Here is a 24548-nt window from a genome sequence, read left to right as displayed (position 1 = left end):
AACACACTTCTTTTCAACAGTCCACAATTCTTTTTATGATTTGTTGGTGTGTAGAATTGGATACAGTATTCTAAGGGCCTGGTGGCTCAGCAGACTAAAAGCATTGTGATTAACACCAGCTGTCTGCAATTACTGTAAGTTCGAATCTCACCAGGCTCAAAGCCGACTCAGCCTTCCATCCTTTCTAAGGTAGGTAAAATGAGGACCCAGTTTGTGGGGGCAATACTTTGTATAAATATACAGAAGTATGAAGGCTATTGCTTAACGCATTGTAAATCACCCTGAGTTTCTGGAGAAGGGCGGTATATAAATCAATTTTTTTTTTTTAAAAAAAGCACAGTTAAAGCAGCACAAGTACAATGGAACTATTGTCTCTCAGCCCTCTCAGGTTTTTGCAGGAATTTAAATTAAAGCACCCATAGCACTTGATTGTCCAGCCTCTTCCCTAGTGATTGGTTCACTATCAAACGATTCTTATTATTCAGAATTTTTAGAAATCTCTAAATTTAACAAACACTCTCTCTTTTTCCTTAAGCAAATCATTAAATGAAAACGTTAGTTCTGGGAGTAAATTTTAATACTTCTGACCATTTTAGTGAAGAATCATTCTTTGAGGATGATTTTCAAGCCATTTATGCCTCACTTGATTTGTTTGCTTCCAGGCCATAGTTGATTAAAGTGCTACTCCTATTGTCAAATGCTTTGTTGAAAACACAATATGTTTTATCTGGAGCATTTGCATATCTATTAAGAAAGTTATCCATTAAAAAATGTAATATGGTTAGTCTGGCATGGCTTGTTCATGACAAATAAATGCTGGTTTTTGGAAGTATAAATTGATTCCCTTATTACCTGGGTCTGTTGTTCACTGAAATATCCTTTTTCTGCATTTAAATCATACAAGCAACATTTGCCTTTATCCTTTGTCTGGCACATCCACTTTCCAGGATTTCCAAAAGATATTGCATACAGTAAATGTTCACTTGGCTTTGATGGTTTAAACTCATTTAAACTCAAAACCAATAGACTAAATTTCTGTCAATCTCAATCTTAAATCCTGCCCATTTACTCTTTTCTTTATAATTGCCTGGTAGAAAATATATCTGCTTGCTGGAGAGAACTAAACTAGGGTTTTCTAACACTGTCAAAAAACTGCATTCTTAAATCCATTATTGGCCTGCACTATCAGTGCAGCTATAATTAATTTCAGAAAATGTATAGATCCACCAAATGTATATCTCTATCTCTATCTCTATCTCTCTATCTCTCTATTTATATCTAAATATCTATATATCTATATCTATATCTATATCTATATCTATATCTATCTATCTATCTATCTATCTATCTATCTATCTATCTATCTATCTATCTATCTATCTATCTATCAATCTATCTATCTATCTATCTATTGTAGCATTTTAAGGTTACAAGCTGGCCTTGCAGCACGAGTGGAAAAGGATGAGTGCTGATTGATTGAGTCGTCTGACAGCTCACATATAAAGGAGCTGTCAAATGGAATGTTCAGTTAGTTCAGTTGCTTGTTAAGGGTCATAGAAGTAACCGGGCCCAAATCCTATAGAGTGGAATTGGAAGATGGCAGAATGTGGCATCGCCACGTTGATCAATTGAGGGGAAGAAGGTTCACCAATACCCATTTATATAGCAAACAAGGCAGGGCAAGACTTAATGACAACTCCAAGTAATACAAGAGACCAGGGGGAAATGCCATCCTAACAATGTGGGTCCAATTAGTTTTGACAGGGGAACGGACGTACCTGATGAACTGAGCCTGATTCCGCCGGATGAACCTCCTGCCAGGTTGACCGTGCAGTCTCCAGGAGTTCCCGGAGTTAATCCAGCAGAGCCGATTGAGCTGTGTAGATCTGGCCGGATTCGACACCATCACACATATCTTGATGACTACAAATGTGCCATCTGAGTGGGAAAGAGTGTAGCGTTTTAAGTTTACAAGCTGGCCTTGCAGCATGAGTGGAAAAGGATGAGTGCTGATTGGTTGAGACGTCTGACAGTTTACATATAAAAGGAGCTGTCAGATAGAACATTCAATTAGTTCAGTTATAGCAGTTATAGCGGTTGTCTGTTAATGAATAAAGTCTAGTCTCTTGTGTTTAATCTGCTTCATCTCAGTTTGTCCCAATTCTTTCACTAAAACAGAATATATATATACTAACAAACTCCAAAGACTACAAGAACGCCAGAAACAAACCCCTCCCCCCTCACAGCCACACATGAAACAAACAGTGCATAACATCTCAGATAGGATCCTCACCAAAGCCGAAACTAATGTCCTTTCCAAAGGATTCAACTTTGCAGTCGCTCCCAAACACATAACCACTGAAACCATTATATGCGGAGTTGAAACCAGCCTGACCAAAGTCAACCCCGACGACGCTAACAGAATCAGACTTGAAATCACCAACATCCTCTGCACCAGCAAGCCACCCAAAAGCAACTTACCCAAAGAGGAACAGACAGCACTACTTAACCTGAAAGAAGACACTAGCATAATAATCCTACCAGCAGACAAGGGAAATGCCACGGTGGTTATGAACACATCTGACTACCAAACCAAATTTACCAACCTACTCCAAGACTCCACATACAAACCCCTAAACACAGATCCCACCACCCACCTGGAAAAAACCACTAGATCCAAAATAAAAGCCTCCCCCATCAGCGAAGAGATCCAGCAAAGAATCATTCCCAGAGAGAAATCATCCAGATGCCCTAAGCTCTATGGTCTCCCCAAGATACACAAAGAAGGAACCCCACTTAGACCCATAGTCAGCTCCATAGGCTCACCTCTATAAAACCTAGCCAAATTTCTCACCAAACAACTACAGCCCTATGCGGAATCCATCAACTCACATGTAAAAAGCTCATTCCAGTTCATAGAGATCACAAAGAAACAAAACTTACAGCCCAGCGACCTACTCATGAGCTTCGATGTCATATCCCTCTTCACCCAAGTGCCAATCAACGAAGCCTTGACAGCTATCCAAAACAAATATAACCCACCCAAGCACATCCTAGATCTGACCAACCACTGCCTATCCAACACATACTTCATCTATAACGGACAAAAATACAAACAAATAGAAGGAGCACCCATGGGATCACCCCTCTCACCTGTCATTGCTAACCTCTACATGGAACACTTTGAAACCCAAGCTCTAAAAAAATCTGATCACAAACCCAAACTCTGGCTCAGATACATAGACGACACCTTCATAATCTTGCCACATGGGAAAGAAAAACTGGACAACTTCCTTACACACCTCAACAGCCTACACCCCAAAATACAGTTCACCATGGAAACCGAAGCGAACAACCAACTTCCCTTCCTGGATGTCTTAGTCTACAAAAAATCCAATGGCTCCCTAGGACACACCATCTACCAGAAGAAAACACACACAAATCGCTATCTGCACGCACTCTCACACCACCGCCCAGCACAGATCAACTCCGTAGCCAAGACACTCATCTCCAGAACAAAACGCTTAGCTGACGAACAACCTAAAAACTGAACTACACACTTTCACTAACATACTAACATCCAATGGATTCCAAAGAAATAAGATTACCAACCTAATCCAAAAAGAAACCCCCACTAAAACCCAAGACAGAGAACAAGAAAATGGCAAAGCCCTCCTCCCATACATAAAAGGCACCACAGACAGAATCAGCAAGATCCTCCACAAACGCAACATCAAGACAGCATTCTACACAAACCGAAAAATATCCCCCGTCCTAAGAAACCCCAAAGACAAAATTCAGTTAGAAAATCAAGGAGTATATGAAATCCCATGCACCGCCTGCCCCACCACATACATCGGACAAACCAATGGAAGAATAAGTGCACGCGTTGAAGAACACAAGAACTCAGTCAGAAAAGAGGAACCAACTTCCTCCCTGGTCCAACACCTCAAAGCCACAGGACATGATATTGACTTTAAAAAGACCAGAACTATCGCCAAAACTGAACACTTTAACAACAGAATAATCAGAGAAACCATTGAGATAGAAAAACATCCACACAGCATGAATAAACGAGATGATACCTCCCACCTACCAGCCATTTGGAAACCCGCCCTTATTGACAAATGAGTCCCTAACACAAAGAATGACACCAGACCCACACCCACGAGAGCCACACAGGATGTAACAACCACACATCCACGCAGAAAACAGACTCAAACCCACACTGATGATGACGCACGACCACGGACCAGAAGCCAGACCACAGCTGCATCATTAGCCACTTTAAACCCCTCCAATCCATACATGAAGCAGACTGACACTCACCATGAAGAGGTGGCATGGCCACGAACACGAAGCCAAACAACAGCAACACAGCTCACCAGCTCAAATCCCCCTGCTACTCAGACTAACCGGAGCACAACCAAGCCCCCACCTAAACAGAACACACACCCATCCAATCAGAGCACAGCCAACCCCCCATCCAATCAGAGCACAGCGAAACCCCCAACCAATCAGAACACACCTCCACCCAATGAGAACACAGCCAAGCTCCCACCCAATCAGTTCACACCCCCACTGGCAGTTAAAAGGAAGAAACAGCTGCGATCACACACATTGCTCCTGGAAGCACAAAGCTGAAAACACCAGCCTGAAGATGACGAATGAGACTTCGTCGAAACATTGCCAAGACATCTCCAATTTTACTCAGGAGAAAACCCGAATAACCAAAGACCTACATACAAACACCCGCGAAAACCTCAGAAAACGTGTGTGTGTGTGTGTGTGTGTCTATATATATATATTCCTTTTTTCTTTTGTCTATGTGTGATCATAAGTTGTGTTATTTTTCTAAAAGAAAGTTAGAGAGGTAATGCAATAAACTGCAGAAACTGACTATAATTCAAGATCTTTCTTAGTGCCCAAACTCTACAATGGCTGAGGAGCTGGACGGGGAAATCAGGAGACTGCATTGTGCCAAGTATACAGAGTTAATTAATATGTTTATGTTTGATATTATTTGTTGCTATAATATATTGTACATTGTTAAAATATGCATTATAAAGTCTGGGTCCATATTTTTAAGAAGAGATTCAAATCTTTATTTCTTAGAGCAGGGGTTCTCAAACTATGGCCCGCGGGCTGGATATGGCCTGCAGAAGCCATTAATCTGGCCTGTGTGAGACCACGAGGCTTCCCCACCCACATCATCCTGCCCACCCGCCGGCCCCCACCCTTCAGCTGAGCACAGGCCTTGCCTTCGTGAGCCCTGTGGGCTGGAACTGAAAGGTAAGGCCAATGGTGGGGGAAGGAAATCCGCCCCAGACCCGCCACACTCAGCTGAAGGGACGCCTTGGGGGGGGGGGAGACACAGTGAGGCTCAGCTGCCTTTCAGATCTACCTCTTGGCTTCTGTAGGGCCTCTGAGTGCTTACCATCCGCTTTCCCTCTCCCCGATGCAGCGGGACATCAACCCTAGCTTTACTGTTCATTGCAGCTAGGAGTCTCAAATACAGCCCAGAATGAATGTTGTGTTGTAGCCAGCCCGGGTGCTAGATCATCCCCCTGCAAATTCCTCATCTCTTGAGGAGCCTAGCCGAGGTCTCGCTTGCCAATTGCTGAGGTTCCTGGACTCCCAGTGATGGGATGGGGTCCTTCAGGCATTTAGCTTGGCTGCCTGTTTAGTAGCTCCACAAATGTTCATTCTCAGCCATATTTGAGATTCCTAGCTGCAATGGACAGCAAAGCTAGGGTTGAACCCAGCCACTTCTCTCTGCTGTAGTGCTTGCCAGATGTAGCTTATAGCTCCAAGCCTGAAGCAGCAGGAGCCGAGGGTTGCCTTGAATCTTCAAGTTTCAAGCGATGTGTTACTTTTGGAGAGACTGCAGGATTTCCCAAAGCCCCCTAACTAAGTGGCCAGGGCTGTGGTGGTGGTGGGTGGACTGATGTGCATGGGGAGGGAGGGGAGTGTGTGGGAGACGGTGGTGTCAGAGCCATCCCTGGCTCTTCCCCGAAGAAAGGTTCCCAGATGTGTTCCTGAGGTCCCTTCCTGACAGAGTCTGGCCTCTGGGGAGATGCAAGACGTGGGTCTGCTGATTTTTGGGATCCCCTCCACTCACATATCCTTCACTTTTGGGCCCCAGGAGCAGATCGAGATGGAGACATGGATGCGGGATGAGCTCTGCAAACTGTTGGCCACGAGCACCAGACAGGACCAAGCCATGCGCACTGCCAAGGCACTCGCCCTCTGCAATGGCTGCCTGCAGGCCTTCTGCATGGATCTCCAGCAGTGGACTGAGGTGGTGGTGGGACTGTGAGAGACACAACGGCCAGAGACACTCTGGGGCCAGAGCTCTTTGGCAGATCCCCTGATCTAAGAACCAAGCAGGAGCAGCTGCTGCTGCTTCTGATACCCAGTGGAGCAGAAAATGGGAGAATACTAACACAGACAGACAGACAGACAGACAGTCCTTGATGCTCCAGGAAAGTTTCTGCTCCATCCCTGGCTCTTCCCCAAAGAAGAGGAGAAGGGGCAGGTCCAGCCTGATCTGAACCCTGTTTCTTGCAAGGAAAAGCTTGCAAATTTACATCCAGGAGTGCGCACACATGCACACACAGAGAGAGACTGGCCATCGCCAGTCCTTTCCAGGAATTAAGAGCGACCAGATTTTTGGGGGGAATGGGAAAGAAGAGGGAGCATGTGCATGATGTCCAGCTCACCGTGCTTCCTGGTTCTTTCCTTTTTGCTAGTACCAGACCTGGCACTCCCTCTACCCTCCAAAACAACTGCCGCTGTTCACAGGAATGCCACACACTCCCTTCCACAGCCCTCACTCACTCCTTCTCACCAATAGTTTTGATTGCTAGTGGCCCTTTTTCCAAAGCAAAATCTCCTCTGGATGGGACACTCCCCAGTTCAAAAAAAAAAAAAAAAAGAATAAAATTCCACCTGACAAGGGGCTGACCATTACTAGAAGATGGTGGCTGGGGAATTACTTAGTTTCAGTGATTCTTGCTCAATGCCAGCATTTATTAACTTAGGCAAGTTTAAGATGTTATGGATCTCAACTCCCAGAAATCCCCAGGGGATTTGTGAGATATTGTTATTGATACCGATTATCTTCTCTTAGCCTTGTGCTTCGTAAAGTTTTTCATAGGATTTTATATTTATATATTGTTTTTAATCCTGTTCTATGTTGCTCAGGGCCCTTGTTTGTGAGAGGGGCAGTCATATAAATTTGACAAATAAATAATGAATCCTATTTTTTCCATTTACTTCACTTTCATTTCTCTCCTGATCCTCCATTGTCTTTCTCCTAAACTGGAGACAGCAATCTGACGTTCTGTGTAAAAATCTACAGATAGTCTTTGACTTAGGACCATTTGTTTAGCGACTGAACAGTCCCAAGTATGTGGGAGGTTGCTGCTGAGGGTTGCCTGTTTCCAGTCTCTGCTCCTTTGCCTCTCTAAGAAGGCCCAGCTCTTGAGCTAAATCCCTTGCCTCCCACCCACCCAAAACAAAGAAGGAAATCCTGTTTGTTTTATTATTTTTTAATGACCTATTTTAAGGAACCTGAAGCTGCTGTTGTAATGAAATTAGACAAGTGGCAAGAAAGTTTGCACTCTTTTTCCCTTCAGGGAGGGTTTTTTAATTAAATAAATAGATGCCTTGTGTTGAGCAAGTACAGCTTAGGAAGGACAAAGGCAAAATACTAAATTGGCCACCCCCACCCAGTCACATGACCACCTAGCCACCCCCACCCACCAGATCCGGGCCCCCAAGAGTCTGAGGGACTGTGAATTGGCCCCTTGTTTAAAAAGTTTGAGGACCCCTGTCTCAGAGTAACATATAAATTGGAATGAAGTTATGGCTTGAATTCTGCATCAATAAGCAAAATTACAGAATTAATTTCTACCACTGTTGTTCTTTTGTATCTTTAATCACCAGCATGCTGACACACTATATTATCTCTTGAAAGTCACTGAAACATTAAAACAGCTACTGTCATGCCCTCTGATATAATTTGTGTATATATTGTTGTTGCTCTCTAGCCCCATCTAGTGGCAGGGCCAAATACCAATCTGTATTGTTTAGAAGCTGACTCTACCCTTTAAGAGTCTTCATCCCAGCAACCCTCACTCCAAAAACAAGTGCATCCTGGGAAACCATACTCCATTTCCTTTAGCATTCAGAAAGAAACAGAAGCACCAAGAAGAATCCAGCCTAATCTGTGGCACATGTTCATCTGAGCACAAAAATCTTCATCCCATACACCAGGGGTGGGTTCTAAATTTTTTTACTACCGGCCCTGTGGGCGTGGCTTATTTTGTGGGTGTGGCTTGGAGGTCATGTGACTAGGTGGGCGTGGCTAGCTGGTCATATGACCGGGTGGCCATGGCTTTGTGTATAGGGACTACTCAGAGGGCTGAAAAAAGTGATTTCTGACAGGTCCTCGCACTTTTGACCGGTCCTCACACTTATGACTGGTCATCATTTATGCCCATTGTAGCATTCTTAACAACGGTTCACTCATTTCACAACTGCTTCTCTTCACCATGGTGACAAGATAGGGTGAAAAATGTAAAATGTGAGGACAGTCGTAAGTTCAAGGACTGGTCAAAAGTGCAAGGACCAGTCAAAAATAACTTTCAGCCCTCTGAGTAATCCATATGCACAAAAGGATACAGCAATAGAGAGGGAGGAAGGAAGGGAAGGGAAATTAGAGTAGGAGTGAGGGTAAGAGAGGGAGGAAGAGAGGAGGAGAAGGAGAAAGGAAGAGGAAGTAGGGAGGAGAAGAAGAGGGGGGAAGAGAAAGTAAGAAGGAAAGAAAAGAGAGAGGTGGTAGGTTTGAGGAGAAAGATTGCTGTACAATAAAAAAGATGAAAGGGAAGAAAGGCAACAAATATAAAGATATTAAGATAAAGAATGAATTGTTAAACTTTAAAGAATAAAAAAGAACAAATATGAATAAATAGCAATAATTAGAAACACACAAACAAACATATAATGTATTTTCTTTGAACAGAGTATTTGGCCGGTTCACAAATTTAAACAGTGTTTAGTCATTTCAATTAAATTTACAATTTCTATATTTTCTTTTTGCCATATTTATTCCTCATCTATTTTTTAAAAAAAACAATATTATCCTTCATCCTCATCTCTAATCTTAATCAAATTCAATTTTTCCCTTCTATTCTATATTATACCCCATCCCATTGTCATCTATTTTTATATCCATCCTCACATTGGTTAATTATGTATTACAGTTGTTTAATACAAATTCAACATTTTAATATAAATCAATTAGTTATATAACTATATTTTTTGTATATTAATCAATATGAACATGAATATTCCAATTATTTCCATGCAATCCAATTTCTTATAAATCAATTAATTATATTTACCAATAATAATAAACCAAATAATTTCCCCCATATATTCCTCCAAGCCACAACTTAAACATTCTGCCTTCAACAAAATATACAATTAATAGTATCTCAATTATTACAATTCCCTAGTTAAATAGAGCTTTTGTTCTTTTGTGTTTTAAAATCTTGAACTCTCCTCTTTTGCCCTAAATTTCCCATTGTTTTTTTTATTTAAAAAGTTTTAACAATCATTACAACAATTTCCCCCCTCATCCCCCTCCCCATCCCCCCCCTCCCTCCAACCTCCCTCCCCCTGGCCACCCCCCCCCCCGGACTTCCCAGAGCAAAAACAGGGTATAGCATAACAAACAAAAATAAGCAAAAATAAGCTAACTTTCTGTGGTCTCCAAACTCCCTCTTGCTCTTTAACTCCCCTTTCAACTAACTAAACATATTTAAAACAAACAAACAAACTATAGGTTTCATTCATAAGCTATTTGAAAATTTTTAGTCCGATATTTGTTTTGAATATAGTCAATCCATCTTCTCCATTCCAATATATATCTTTCATTTGAATGGTCCTTCAAATACGCTGAAATTTTGGCCATCTCTGCTAAATTCACTACTTTTAGTGTCCATTCTTCAATAGTAGGCAAGTCTTCCTTCTTCCAGTACTGTGCCACCAAGAGTCTGGCTGCTGTTATTAAATTTAAAATCAACTTAGTCTCTATAACAGTACAATCTGTAATTATGCCTAACAAAAAGAACTGTGGAGTACATTTTATCTTCTTTTTAAGAATATTTTGAATAATCCATCATATTTTTATCCAAAATGCCTTAATTTTTTTACAAGTCCACCATATATGATAATACGTGGCATCATCACATTCACATCTCCAACACTTAAGTTGCATACTTGGATTCATATAGGCTAACTTTTTAGGATCCAGATGCCATCTATAAAACATTTTATAAAAATTCTCTCTTAAATTTTGGGCTTGCGTGAACTTCACATTTCTAACCCATATTTTTTCCCATGTTTCCATCATTATTGGTTCTTCAATATTTTGTGCCCACTTTATCATACAGTCCTTAACTAACTCCGTTTCTGAATCCATTTCTACCAATGCATTATACAACCTTTTTATATGCATTTGATTTTGATCTCTAATCTGTTTTACCAAGTTCTCCTCATTTTGCAGAAAACCAATTTTTTGATCTTCTCTCCATCTAGCTTGCAACTGTACATATTGAAACCATGTTCGAATTGTCCTTTCTTCTCTTAGTTGGTTCAAAGATTTTAATTGTAGTATACCTCTTTCCTTGTTAAGAAGCTCTTTATATGTAATCACCTCCTGCCTTTGCTCTACACTTATATTCTCTATAGCGTGTCTGGGTATTGCCCACAATGGTAACTTCTCGTTTAGTTTATACTTATACTTTTTCCAGACACGCAATAAAGCATTCCTTAATATGTGACTTTTAAAAGTCTTATCCACTTTCTTATCATATAGTAAATAAGCATGCCACCCGTAAACCAAATCATATCCCTCAATATTCAATATGCTTTCTTCTGTTGAGTTCATCCAATCACTCATTGCTGATAGAGCAGCTGCCTCATAATATAGTCTTAAGTTGGGCATTTTGAGACCTCGTCTTTCATGTATATCCTGCATTATTTTTTGTTTTATTCTCGGTCTCTTCCCTGCCCAAACAAAGTTATTAATACCCTTCTGCCATATCTTCAAATTCTCATCTTTTTAAAGTATTGGTATCATTTGAAAAAGAAACAAAAACTTAGGCAAAACATTCATTTTTACTGCTGCTATTCTTCCTAATAAGGATAATTGTAATTTATTCCAATTTTCCATCTCTCTCTGTATTTTTTGCCACAACGGATCATAGTTATGCATGAATAATTTCGCATTTGATGTCATAATATAAACCCCCAAATACTTAACTTTTTTTACTATTTCAAATCCTGTTAATCTTTCTAATTCATCTTTTTGATTTGTAGTCATGATTTTAGTTATTATCTTCGTTTTCCCTGCATTTATTTTAAATCCAGATACTTGCCCATATTGCTTAATTATATCCATTAAACCTACAACCGACTGTAATGGTTGGGTTAAAGTAACAACCAAATCATCTGCGAATGCTCATACTCTGTAATCATACTGCCTAATTTTAATTCCATTTATTTTGTCCGACCCACGTATCTTACTCAACAAAAATTCCAAAGTCAAGATGAACAATAATGGATACAAGGGACATCCTTGTCTTGTTCCTTTTTCTATATTAAAAGTTCTATATTAAATTTCCCATTGTTTGCACCTACCTTTTTTGGTGAGCAAAAAGAAAAAGAAATCTCTCCCTGTCTCATTTTGTCACGTTGCAGCAGTGCCTGCTTTACTTTCAGTTTCGTTTTTTCTCTAGCATAGCTAGTCATTTGTTTTCTTTTAACACTGATCAGCTGTAGGGCAGCCCTTTGAAGCCCCGCAGCAAGAGTTTAAACAGTTTTTTCCCTCTAGCCATCAGCTGGGACTCAGGAGGCAGCAATAGATTGGGAGTGGGGCCAAATAAAGGGTAAGAATAACGTGTGGGGGAGGGGGGAGGGGCAGGGGGGGAGAACCGGTTCGGTGACGTCATATCGTCACCACTACTGGCTCACGGGAACCGGTGCGAACCGGGAGCAACCCACCACTGCCATACACATAGCATCGCTAGTGAGTTTTACATTTATCTGTATTTGTTATTTGTTATGCTCACTAGGAACTCAACATTGCTTATTTTGTATTTGGGTTCTTATTGTATGTATTTCTATTTTTTCCAGTTTTACCCATCCTGTTCCTTTAATAAAGCATCCAGATCTATGCACATGGACTGTTTTATTGGGGGATAGGTGGGTTTAGCTGCATGTCAAGCTGCACACAGAGTAATGTGTAGTGAGGACAGAATAGCTACACTTTCTTTATTTTTATTGTCTGAATTTCTTTATAAATCACTTTCTGCTTTCAAGTTATTACGTATGTTTTAATAGCAATGTTTGTTGCATTATTTATACACTTTTCTAACATACCTATAGATGATGCTCTTCTTTTTGCTTTTCCATGACAATTACATTTCCTGAAATACAATGTACAGTCTTGAGTGAACATCTCTCTCTTACTTTAAAAGCTACTTTATGAAACTTCTGGGCAGATGTATATTGAGATTGAGTATCTATAAAGCAATGGGGTTCTGCAAAAAGAAAGGGAAGCATTAATGTCTGAGAAGAATATAATCATGCATCCAGGGTACCTGGAGGACTCACTGAGCAGGAAGTCTTGTGCACTTCCCAGTGTAATCCTGTTGGCTGCTAACCTGTCCTCACCACACCTCAATGTCTCTTTTGTGAGTGATTAGCAGCAGAAGACTTCCCTCTGCCAATTATTTAGACTATTCAGTTTCTTGCTATATTATGACTGTGACTACTGCCAGAGGGGGAAAAGTCTCATTATTCTCTTCTCTTTCTCACACTATAGAAATCAACCAAGAGAATTATCCTATTAAAATGCACTTATGATCTGAAAAGGGTTCTGTTTATTTTCAATTTTCTCATATGCTGGATTCAACATTATTTTATTATGGCTACTTGTTTTTTCTCCTACATTTTACGCCCTGAAGTCCTGCATAGCCTGCACAATGAAATAAATGCAAATTCATTTCATTTCTTTTTTATCCCTTGCATATAGTGAGTACAAGATTTATTATGCTTCAGTTGAGAAATTTAATTTCTACTCTTGTTTTAATTTAAAACTGTTTTACCATTTACATTGGATTGCTCAGACTAAGTTTAAGGGAGGTGGAAATTATACCTTCCTAACACATGACGGAATGAGAACTGAGATAAAATGACTTGTTGAGACTTATATTCAAATATTTAGTTCAAATCTCCTGTTTACTGGAACTTATATTTTATAATACTACAGTATTGTATTCAATGGGACAACAAAGTTATAATAAAATAAATGTAATGGTGATCCACACCCAAAGAATTTTTCCACAATTGGTTTTGAGACCATGAAATTCTTCTGAAACCACTTTGAGAACTTATAAGGCAACCCTATCAAATGTAAAGAAACAATTGCTGATATCTAGTCTAAAAAATACTGTTGGATAAAAGTAATTTATTAATTGGCTTAAATCCAGATAATTGAAGATAATGAAAATTCACCTTCCTCTTTTAGAATCCTTGCAATGCAATGCCAAGCATTTAGAATGGATTGAAGGATATGAAGCAGGGAGGACCAAAAAGGCTTGCCACAAAATTTCAGAGATTCACTTGTTCTAGGTCCATTTTGGGAGAGTGGTGTGGTTTATTTAATGGATTTTAAATTTTTCTCTGACCTGACATTCTAAGAACTGTAGAAATATTGCAGGTGCACTCTTCAGTCTTTCAAAAACTTTGTCTACTTTGTTAAGATCAGACACAGGCGGAGGGAATTCTCTGCCAGTATCTAGTATAAAAGCACATTTTGTTCACCTTGCTCATACCCGAAAATGTTTTTTTAGAAATGCAGATTTGAACCAGTATCATATGCATGGATGAAATGGATCAGTCTGTTCCATTTTGTTGTATCGAACTGGTCCACATCTAAGCATTACTTTAAAAGATGAAGAATTCCAATAAAAATATTGCTCCGAGGTTGGAGATTCAATCTGGGAAAATGTTTTTGTTAAAACATTTTAATTTGTAGTCAGTTCACCTGTAGACAATTACAGAAAATCAATCAGGAATTGCAATATCTGCATGACAAAATCACTCAGATTTGGGAAGGATTGGACTCTGACTGGGTAGTTTCAGGTGAGGTGACTGAGGCGGGCCTTGAGAATGTTATCTGGGAGGAGTTTGATCTGGTGGCTCCTGAGGACGTGGACAGGATTCTGGGCAGGTTTAGTGCGGCCACATGCTTATTGGACCCGTGTCCCTCCTGGTTGGTGCTGGCCTCCTGGGAGGTTACACGAAGCTGGCTCCAGGGGATTATTAACGCTTCTTTGAGTGAGGGTTACTTCCCCGCCACCTTGAAGGAGGTGGTGGTGAGGCCCCTCCTTAAGAAGCCTTCCCTGGACCCAGCTGTATTAGCGAATTATCGTCCAGTCTCCAACCTTCGCTTTGTGGTGAAGGTTGTTGAGAGTGTGGTGGCGTGACAGCTCCCCCGGTACCTGGAAGAAATGGTCTATCTAGATCTGTTCCAGTCCGATTTCAGACCTGGGCACAGCACGGAAACGGCATTGGTCACATTGGTTGATGATCTCTGGAGGGCTCGGGACAGGGGCTGTTCTTCTGTCCTGGTCCTATTAGATCTCTCAGCGGCTTTTGATACCATCGACCATGGTATCATGCTGCATTGATTGGAGGGGTTGGGGGTAGGGGGCACCATGTTGCGGTGGTTCTCCTCCTTCCTCTCTGACCGGTTGCAGTTCATGTTGACGGGGGGACAGAGATCGATCTCGAGGCGCCTTGTGTGTGGGGTGCCACAAGGGTTGGTTCTCTCGCCCCTTCTGTTCAACATTTATGTGAAGCCGCTGGGTGAGATCATCCATGGTTTCGGGGTGCCATCTGTATGTTGATGACACTCAGCTGTACATCTCCACCCCGGACCACCCCAACAATGCCCTTGATGTGATGTCCCAGTGCCTGGAGGCCGTGCAGATCTGGATGGGGAGAAACAGGCTCAGGCTTAACCCGTCCAAGACCGAGTGGCTGTGGCTTCCGGCATCCCGATATAGTCAGTTGGTGCCATCGCTGACTATTGGGGGTGAGTCGTTGGCCCCCACAGAGAGGGCTCGCAACTTGAGCGTCCTCCTGGACACACAGCTGTCTTTAGAAGAGCATATGACAGCTGTGGTCAGGGGGGCATTTTATCAGGTTCGCCTGATCTGCCAGTTGCGCCCCTTTCTGGATCGGGATGCCTTACGCACGGTCACTCATGCTCTTGTCACGTCCCGCCTGGACTACTGCAATGCTCTCTACATGGGGCTCCCCTTGAAGAGCACCCGGATGCTCCAACTGGTCCAGAATGCGGCCGTGCAGGTGGTTATGGGGGCGACTTGGCGGTCCCATGTAACACCCCTCCTGCGCGAGCTGCACTGGCTCCCGGTGGTCTTCCGGGTGCGCTTCAAGGTATTGGTTACCACCTTTAGAGCACTCCATGCTTAGGACCCAGTATTTACGAGACCGCCTTATGCCACCGATAGCCTCCCACCGACCAGTACGCTCCCACAGAGAGGGGCTCCTCAGGGTGCCGTTGGTCAAACAATGCCGACTGGCGGCCCCCAGGGGGAGAGCCTTCTCTGTGGGGGCACCTACTCTCTGGAATGAGCTGCCCCCGGAGATATGGCGGATCCCGGATCTACGCACCTTTCGTCGCGCCCTAAAGACGTTTTTATTCCAACAAGCCGGACTGGCCTAACTCTTTTAAATTGTTTTAATCTTTAAACTGTTTAATTATGGGTTTTAACACAGGGGTGTTTTTTAATTGTGGGCCAAATTAATTTAATCGGATTTTAATATTGTTTTTAAATTTTGTATTTCTGTGTTTTATCTGTTGGCTGTTCACTGCCCCAAGTCCTTCAGGAGAAGGGCAGTATATAAATATAAATAATAAAATAATAATAAAATAAATATATTGAGATGGGACAATACTGTGAAAAACAGAACAAACCAAGTTTACTTAGAAAAAAAGAATATGAAGAACATATTTTTCATTTATGAAGAAAATAAATTATGTTGGGAAGAGGACAGGAAATCCAAGAAAGGCTGTAGCAAAAAATAGCAAATTTCCAAAGAGATAGAGGAGGCTTAGAATTAGTGTCTAAACTGAGAATGGCAGAAAACTGAAATAATTGCCTCTTTTTAATTAAGCCTAAAGCAAGACAAAGGCTTTGGCTTTGTATTCCCTTTGTAGTTATGACCACAATTTAGCCCAACTTTTTGTGGTTAGTGAGACAATTGTTAAGTGAGTTTTGCCCCATTCTATGACTTACTTGCCACAGTTGTTAAATGAATTACTGCAATTGTTAGTAACACAGTTGTTAAGTGAATCTCGTCCCCATTGACTTTGCTTCGCAAAAGGTTGTGAAAGATTACCTTGGGACATAGCAATGATCATAAGTATGAACCAGTTGCCAAGCATCTGAATTTTGATCGCATGACTATGGGGTTGATACAAAGATCATAAGTGATCTTTGATACAAAGATCAAAAATAGTCATAAGTCACTTTTTCCAGTGCTGATGTAACTTTGAACAGTCACTAAATGAACTGTTGTAAGTTGGACTATCTATAAACATATCTGTCCCTTAAGGCATTTGAATTCAAATTATTTGTTCTATTTATGAAGATCTTTATTGTTGGAAGGAAAATCCATCTGGTTCAGTTCCAAGCTGGGAGAAAGACACTGGAAATATGGAGGCTGATTGGAAAGATGGTTTATTGATGAAGCAGAACCACATGTTTGTCATTCTGGGCAGCTGACAAAATGGAGTTGGGGGGGGGGGTTATACCTTCTTTTGAGCTTTGCAGTTCAGCTTCCTGTTCCTGTGCAAGAACATGTATTCTATTGACTGTTGTCAGATTCCTATGGGGTTATGTAGGGGTCATAGCTGGCTCTATAGGCAAAAAAGGAAATTCAAATCCTAGGTGTTTGTCTGAGCTAATTTTGTCAATCTTTTATTTGTTACTTATCTGAGTTTCTGTCTTGACCCATTCTTTCTGAATGGATTACCAAATCTGCATTTCTAAGAGCTGGCCGCCTTCCCTGCTTGGGCAGAGAAACAGGCTGGTTTCTGAATAGGCTGGCCCAATCTTTCTTAATGGGCACAGAATATCTGCTGGGGGCTGTTAAGTAAGACTGAATCTCTTTCTATCTTTAAAAAAAAACATGTTTCTCCATTAGGGAAATATAATATTCTGCCTTTTTAATATTTCCCAAAATATTTCATTCTTCTGTGGGTGGGGGGGTGGATGCTGACTTTCTACAATCCCCCCTTTGGTCCATATAAGTGTGGATAACACACTTTTACTGGCCCAAGATTAGAAATTGATCTAATCAGGGAGACTTGATGGGCACTTTTAATTTTTTAATATAAAGGATAAGGCATTGATAGAGGCAGCAGAGAAGGATTCCTTCAGTGGCTCCCAAAAGAAGAGCTTTCAACCTATGAAGGTCTAGCAGCCAGGCCAAAAGTTATAGAAATAAATTTGCAGTATCCAATTTTCTATGCCAATTCTTTTCAGATGTTTGATGTCACTTTCTGTCAGCTTCCAGTCAGGTTTGAAGCAAGCACAAGCCCCAAAATTCTTCACAGCCATGGTTTTTGTTTTAGTAAATAACTACTGGCTGCCCATTTCTAAGGTTGCTTCCTGAACCTGCCTTAGCTCTTAGTTTAGTGCATCTGGCCAGTGAGGCCAGATTGAGGTTAGCCAGTGTGCAATCCAGGCTATTAATATTTTTGAAATTGGGCAAAATGAGCCCTGGAACTCCTACTAATGAGACCACCAGTGGAACATATCCTTCTTTACTGGGCAACTAGGCAGCATCATTTGTGAGTCACAATCAGGGCTTGGGGTTTGAAGAGATCTTTTCTGCTACTTCTTCAGTGAGGAAATTGCCTGAGGGGGCATGCCCTCTCCCCCATGGAATTGGGAGAGAAGTATGACTGCCTGGGGGTTAGTGCCACAGAGCAAGAGCCAACCTAGGAGAAGCTTTATGTGGAGTGGGTGAAGGGGATAGCCTCAGTCTGATTCTGAATGGTGTGTGTGTGTGTGTGTGTGTGTGTGTGTGTGTGTGTGCAGCTACTTCTACAAGACAGACAATGCAAGCATCCTGGACAGATTTTCCTCCCACCAGACAGAAGTCCAAGGTATTCAGGACTTGCAGTGCCAACCACTCCCAAATGCCATCCCTCCATGAATCTATTTGACTGATTACAACATAAATGAGGCAAGAAAGAAAACCTTGAAATTAATTTCTGCCCTCCCCCCATAGTCTTTCCAACTGTCTTCTGGGGATTGAAAAGACTCTTTAGTCTTCACTGGTCCATATCAGGGTCCTCTCTTTCAAATCTGTTGGGTGGCGTCATGCTTGGCTTGATGGTAAGGCCAGTCAATCAGGCTTGGGAAGGTCTGCTCCATTCTGGTTGCTGTGATGACTCTTTGGGTGACTGGTTCCAAATCCAGTTCTTTGCCTCAAATGAATGGAAGGTCTCCTCTGGAGGCAGCATCAGGGTCAATGTGATCTGCTTCCAAAGGTTGCAGAGTTGTCTGTGCAGGGCTGAAAAATATGAGAACAGGGCCCCCTTGCCTCTTTGTGGGTGATCCTCCTAGGAAAGGCATTGTTGGAGGATAAGAGATGGAGAGGAGGAGTGGGGGTGGATAGATAGCTTGCAGGCAAAGTTTGAAAAAACATTAATGTTAACATTGCAGATGTTAAATAGACAGATAAAACCACTTAAACACATACAGTAAATGCAAGAATGAAATTTTTCCTGTTAATGAACTTATTTATTTATTTTATTTATTTTGTCACATTTCTATGCTGCCCAACTCCCAAGGGACTTTGGGCGGCTTACAACAAAGAATAAAACATTCCCTTATAACCTTGGGCTGTTCTTAAAGGTACAGAGAGGAAAGGGTGAGAAAAGTGAATACAGTTCTCTCCACTCTATTTTGTTGGCCAGACAAACTAGGGTGAAGGCATTTTCTTTTCATTGTTTTAACTCTTTTTTAAAAAACAATTTAAAATTCTTGTCTCTAGCGATCAGAGACATTTAACAGTTACCATTATCTCGAGGGCACACAAAAGACTTGGATACACATATGCATACAAAGACAGGGAAAAGAGAAAAGGAGAGAAAAACAGAACATCTCAGGTTTACACCCTGGTCATTTCCACAGTAAGTCTCAGTTAACTCAATTTAGGGAAGGCAGAACAAACATATTATCTGGTTGCATAGAAGACAGGAAGAAAAGAAAAACAACCCAATGTTTATATATATCCTTTTTCTTTTAAGGACCTTTTAATTTAGCCAAAGTGGTTTTCCAGCTTCTTCCCTGAGCAAAGCCCACTCTTTACACAATTTCCTTGCTCATATCTTTACCAGCCAGGATGGGCATCTGCTGCTCATCCCATGCCTTGATCAAATCACCTGGGGGGGTTCTATCACAACTCTCGAGGTACAGCTTCCCATGTTCCCCTTCTGATGTGGAGTTCATTTTGACTTAGCCAGGTCTACTTCTCCGCTGTCAGTTTTTGAACCAAAAAGGGGTCTGGGAGGACCTGCTGTTCCCTATGCAGTAGTACAGGCACCTCCTAAACTCTGCCATCAGTTTTCAGAACCTCGGGGGTTTGGGAGCATCTGCTGCTTCTCCTAAGCAGTGAGTACGGGCACCTCCTAACACAGGGCTTTGCTCAGTGACTTCCCAGCTGGTTGCTCAAGTTCAACTCTCTCATTCACTTTTCCATTCCATTTTCCCACAGCCTCTCCCTTTTCCTTAACAGAAGGTCCTGCGCTCTGGCAAATCCCCCATGCTTTCTTGGCTCTGTTGGAAGAATAGATCTTTCTGCAGTTAGGGAAAGGCACAGAGGGAGCAGGATCCAGCTGTGATTGGGAGAAGGGTCCTCCCACTCACACACATAGGCATATACACATTTCCCTCACTTTTCTGGGCTTCAAAAGTTAAAATTTAGAGGTACTCACCTTCTTTCCAAGCAGCCTTTGAACTCAACACTCAACACTCCATTTACTACCCTTGTTCCAAATGGCCAAAGTCTAGGAGAACCCACCCAGACTCAATGGGTCTGTTGCCAGTAAGGGAGGCTTACCTGGGCCAGGTCCATTGGTCAGGTTAGCTTGGAGTCCCGGTTTAGGGTGCCAAATTGTTGGAAGGAAAATCTATCTGGTTCAGTTCCAAGCTGGGAGAAAGACACTGGAAAAATTGAGGCTTATTGGAAAGATGGTTTATTGATGAAGCAGAACCACATGTTTGTGGTTCCAGGTAGCTGACAAAATGGAGTTGAGGGTGGTGGGGTTATACCTTCTTTTGGGTTTTTCATTTGAGCTTCCTGTTCCTGTGCAAGAACATATATTCTATTGGCTGTATGGATCATAGCTGGCTCTGTAGGAAAAAGGAAATGCAAATCCTAGGTGTTTGTTTGAGCTAATTTTGTCAACTTTTTGCTTGCTGTTTATCTGAGTCTTGACCCATTCTTTCTGAATGGATTACCAAATCTGCATTTTTAAAAGCTGGCCTCACAGAATCCTTATAGATTAACAGAGTTGGAAGGGAACTTGTAGGTCATCTAGTCCAATCCCCCACCCAAGCAGATCCTACACCATTTTTGACAGATGGCAATCCAGTTTCTTCTTGAAAGCTTCCAGTGATGAAGCTCCCACAACTTGTTTCATTGGTTAATTGCCCTCACTGTCAGAAAATTTATCCTTATTTCTAGGTTGAATCTCTCCTTGTTCAGTTTCTATTCATTATTTCTTATCTGGCCTTCAGGTGCTTTGGAAAATAGCTTGAGTCCTCCTCTCTATGGCAGACCCTCAAATATTGGAACACTGCTATCATGTCTCCCGTGGTCCTTCTCTTCACTAGACTAGCCATGCCCAATTCCTGAAACCGTTCATCGTATGTTTTAGCCTCCAGTCCTCTAATCATCTTAGTTGCTCTTCTCTGCACTCTTTTCTAGAGTCTCAACATCTTTTTATAGTGTAGTGACCAAAACTGGATGCAGTACTCTAGGTGTGGTCTTACTAAGGCTTTATAGAGTGGTATTAGTACCTCACTTGATCTTGATTGCATCCCTCTGTTAATGCAATTTAGGATTGCATTGGTTTTTTTGGCTGCTGCCACACACTGTTGGCTTATATTTAATTGGTTGTCCACTAAGAATCCAAGATCCTTCTCACAGTTACTGCTATTAAGCCTGGTTTCACCCAGTCTATATGTGTACTTTTGGTTTTTCTTGCCTAGGTGTAAGACTTTATTTTTCTCTACATTGAATTTCATTTTGTTAGATAGGGCCAAGTCTGTCAAAATCCATCTGGATCTTGAGCCTATCTTCTAGGGTGTTAGCTATTCCTGGCAGCTTAGTATCATCTGCAGATTTGGTAAGTTCCCCTTCTATTCCCTCATCTAAGTCGTTTATGAAGATATTCATAAGAGTACGGGGCCTAAGATGGAATGTTGTGGTACCCCACTGCTTACTTCCCTCCATGTAGATGTAGTACCATTAAGAAGAACTTGTTGAATATGGTTTGTCAGCCAGTTACAAATCCATCTGATTGTGATGCTATCTATCCCACTTTTTTCTAGTTTACCAAGAAGTAGGTTGTGGTCTACTTTGTCAAATGCCTTGCTGAAATCTATTATGACCACAGTATTTTGCTGGCCTACTAATTTAGTCACTATGTTGAAGAATGAAATAAGATTGGTTTGGCATGATCTGTTTTTAACAAACTGCTGATTTCTAGTTATTACTTTACTCATTTCTAGATGTTGACAGATCTGTTTTTTAAAAATTATTATCTTTTCCAGTATCTTCCCGGATATTGATGTTAGGCTGATTGGTCTCTAGTTTCCTGGGTCTGTTTTTTTCCCCCCTCCTTTTTTGAAGATAGGAACCATATTAGCTCTTTTCCAGTCCTCTGGTAGTTCCCCAGTGCTCCAGGATTTTTGAAAGATACGGTACAGTGGTTCTGAGATGACATCTGCCAACTCCTTTAGAACACTGGAATGTAATCCATTAGGTACCAATGATTTGTATTCATCAAGATCGAACAGGTGTTCTCTTACCAATTTTTTTGTTTATTTTTATTTTTATTTCTAGTTTGTGTCAGCCTCCGCTTCTATATTGCTTGCTTGTTTATGGCTGCCATTGTAACGGGGGAGGGGGGAATTGTTTTGTTAGTTTCAAAACCAAGTTTCTGTAATTCCAACAGAATTACAGATGCAAGGTATCATATCTACCTTCATGTATTAATAGTTCAAGGTCACACTGTTTGTTCTCCAGACTTTGTGCATTTATATATAGGCACTTGAGGTCTTTATGTCTGACTCTGGGTATGCTTCCTGTGTCTCCTATTTGGTATTTGAGTTTGTCTTCCTTGCTATCTCTCCTTACCTCATTATTTGACTTGTTTTCTATGGGTTTTTGCTTGGAATTAACTCCTGGAGATTGGTCAACCTCCCCCCTCAATTTTAGTTTAAAGCTCTCCTGATAAATTGAGCCAGTCATTTTCTGAAAACATTCTTCCCAGTCTTTGTGAGGTGCAGCCCATCCCTTGCCAAAAGCCCATCATGGAGGTAGTGCAGACCATGGTCCAGGAATCCAAAGGTTTTTTGGCGACAGCAACCCTTTACCCAGTGGTTCAATTCTAGAATCCTTTGTTCTCTTACTGGATGTTGACCTTTCGTTGGCAGTACAGATGAAAAAATTACTTGTGCACCTAACTCCTTAACTTTCTTGCCTAGCTGCTCTTACGAGCAACGAAAGGTCAACATCTGGTAACAGAACAATATCACTCAATATTGTTTTCAAGTCCTTTTTTGTGTCATTCTTCCCTACATGTAGTAGTAGAAAAAGGTAGTAATCTGTGGGCCTAATTATTTTGGTTAGGTTCTCAGCCACATCCTTGATTTTTGCTCCAGGGAGACAACATACCTCCCTTGATTGTATGTCCAGTCTGCAGATGTTTGTTTGTTTGTTTGTTTGTTTGTTTGTTTGTTTGTTTATTTATTTATTTATTTATTTATTTATTTATTTATTTATTTATTTATTTATTTTGTATGCCACCCCTCTCCGAAGACTCAGGGTGGCTCACAATGCATTTAAAATCATTATAAAAAACATTTAAAAATTAAAAACATTAAAACTCATTCACACTATTCATGGCCGGATCTCGCTGGATCGCAAGAGCAAAATCAACAGCCCCAGGCCTGCCAGAAAAGCCAGGTCTTCACAGCTTTTCGGAAGGCCAATAGGGTGGGGATGGTCCAGACCTCAGGAGGTAACTGGTTCCAGAGAGCTGGGGCAGCCACAGAGAAGGCCCTCCCCCGCGGGCCCACCAGCCAGCATTGTTTAGCTGATGGGACCCGGAGGAGACCAACTCTGTGGGATCTTACCGGTCGTTGGGAGTTATGCGGTAGAAGGTGGTCTCGAAGATACCCTGGCCCTGAGCCATGTAGGGCTTTAAAGGTAATAACCAACACCTTGAATTGTGACCGGAGACCAATAGGGAGCCAGTGCAGCTTGCAGAGAATTGGTGTAATGTGGGTGCACCTAGGTGTACCCATGACAGCTCGCGCGGCTGCGTTCTGGACCAACTGTAGTGTCCGAACACCTTTCAAGGGTAGCCCCATGTAGAGCACGTTGCAATAATCTAACCGTGAGGTGACAAGATGGCTGGTTCTTTTCCTTTGAGAATAGAATCTCCAATCACCAACATTCACATTCCTTTTTTAGGGGATGCAGTGTGTGGTGCTTTTCTTTTATCTAGGTGAGTTTGTTGATGTGATTTTTTTAGGGATATTGGATGATGTCTCTTTTCTAAGTGTTTGCATGTTTTCTTTGAGGGGGAGGTTGTGGGTCTGAGTATTTTCAATTAGGGGGAGAAATTGGTTGCTCAGTTTTAATGGGGCTGCTTCTGATTGGGTTAGATTGGGTTAGATTGGGCAGCAAGGGTTTGTTAGATGTCTGCTGCTTCTTTCTTTGATTATTGTGTTTCCTTCTATGTGTGACATTTATCTTCCTCCCAGGGTTTATCAGCAGGGTCAAATCCTCTGGGAGTTATTTGTTTGTTATTTGGTTCAATTTGAGCATAGCTTTCTTGCATAAGTTGGAATTTGGCTAGAGCTGCCTCTAGATCCCATACTTTTTCCTCTAGTAGCTCACATAGCTTACATTTAATATGTGCATAATTTGGGTGTTCTTTGGGCATAAGGACATACATGGAACATATATTGCATACCACAATAGTATCAGTCACCTGATCCATGAGTTTGTATCTTTTTGCTGGTTCTCTTAAGGGTAAAAAGTTTTGTATCTTTTTTTTTTTCCCTATCCTTTTTTCCTGCCTTTTTGTGCTTGTTTTTATACCTTTTTATTTATTTTCCTTGCTTACTATT

The 24548-nt window shown here is 41.5% G+C and overlaps 1 protein-coding gene and 1 long non-coding RNA gene across 3 annotated transcripts in view; both read left to right on the top strand.

The window, feature by feature from the left end:
* IL1RAPL1 (interleukin 1 receptor accessory protein like 1) overlaps positions 1 to 24548 on the top strand; it is a 2053286-nt gene that overhangs the window by 158056 nt on the left and 1870682 nt on the right. The window lies entirely within an intron of this gene.
* Positions 23224 to 24548, top strand: part of LOC132712492 (uncharacterized) — a 39626-nt gene continuing 38301 nt past the window's right edge. Inside the window, exon 1 of the long non-coding RNA XR_009623143.2 lies at positions 23224 to 23920. This is a non-coding gene — a long non-coding RNA (uncharacterized LOC132712492). The remainder of the gene's footprint in view (positions 23921 to 24548) is intronic.

Source organism: Pantherophis guttatus, chromosome 5 (assembly GCF_059756535.1).
Source record: "Pantherophis guttatus breed Tessera chromosome 5, ASM5975653v1, whole genome shotgun sequence".
NCBI lineage: Eukaryota > Metazoa > Chordata > Lepidosauria > Squamata > Colubridae > Pantherophis > Pantherophis guttatus.
The sequence above is the reverse complement of the archived record's forward strand: the minus strand, read 5'-3'. Positions and strand labels throughout refer to the sequence as shown.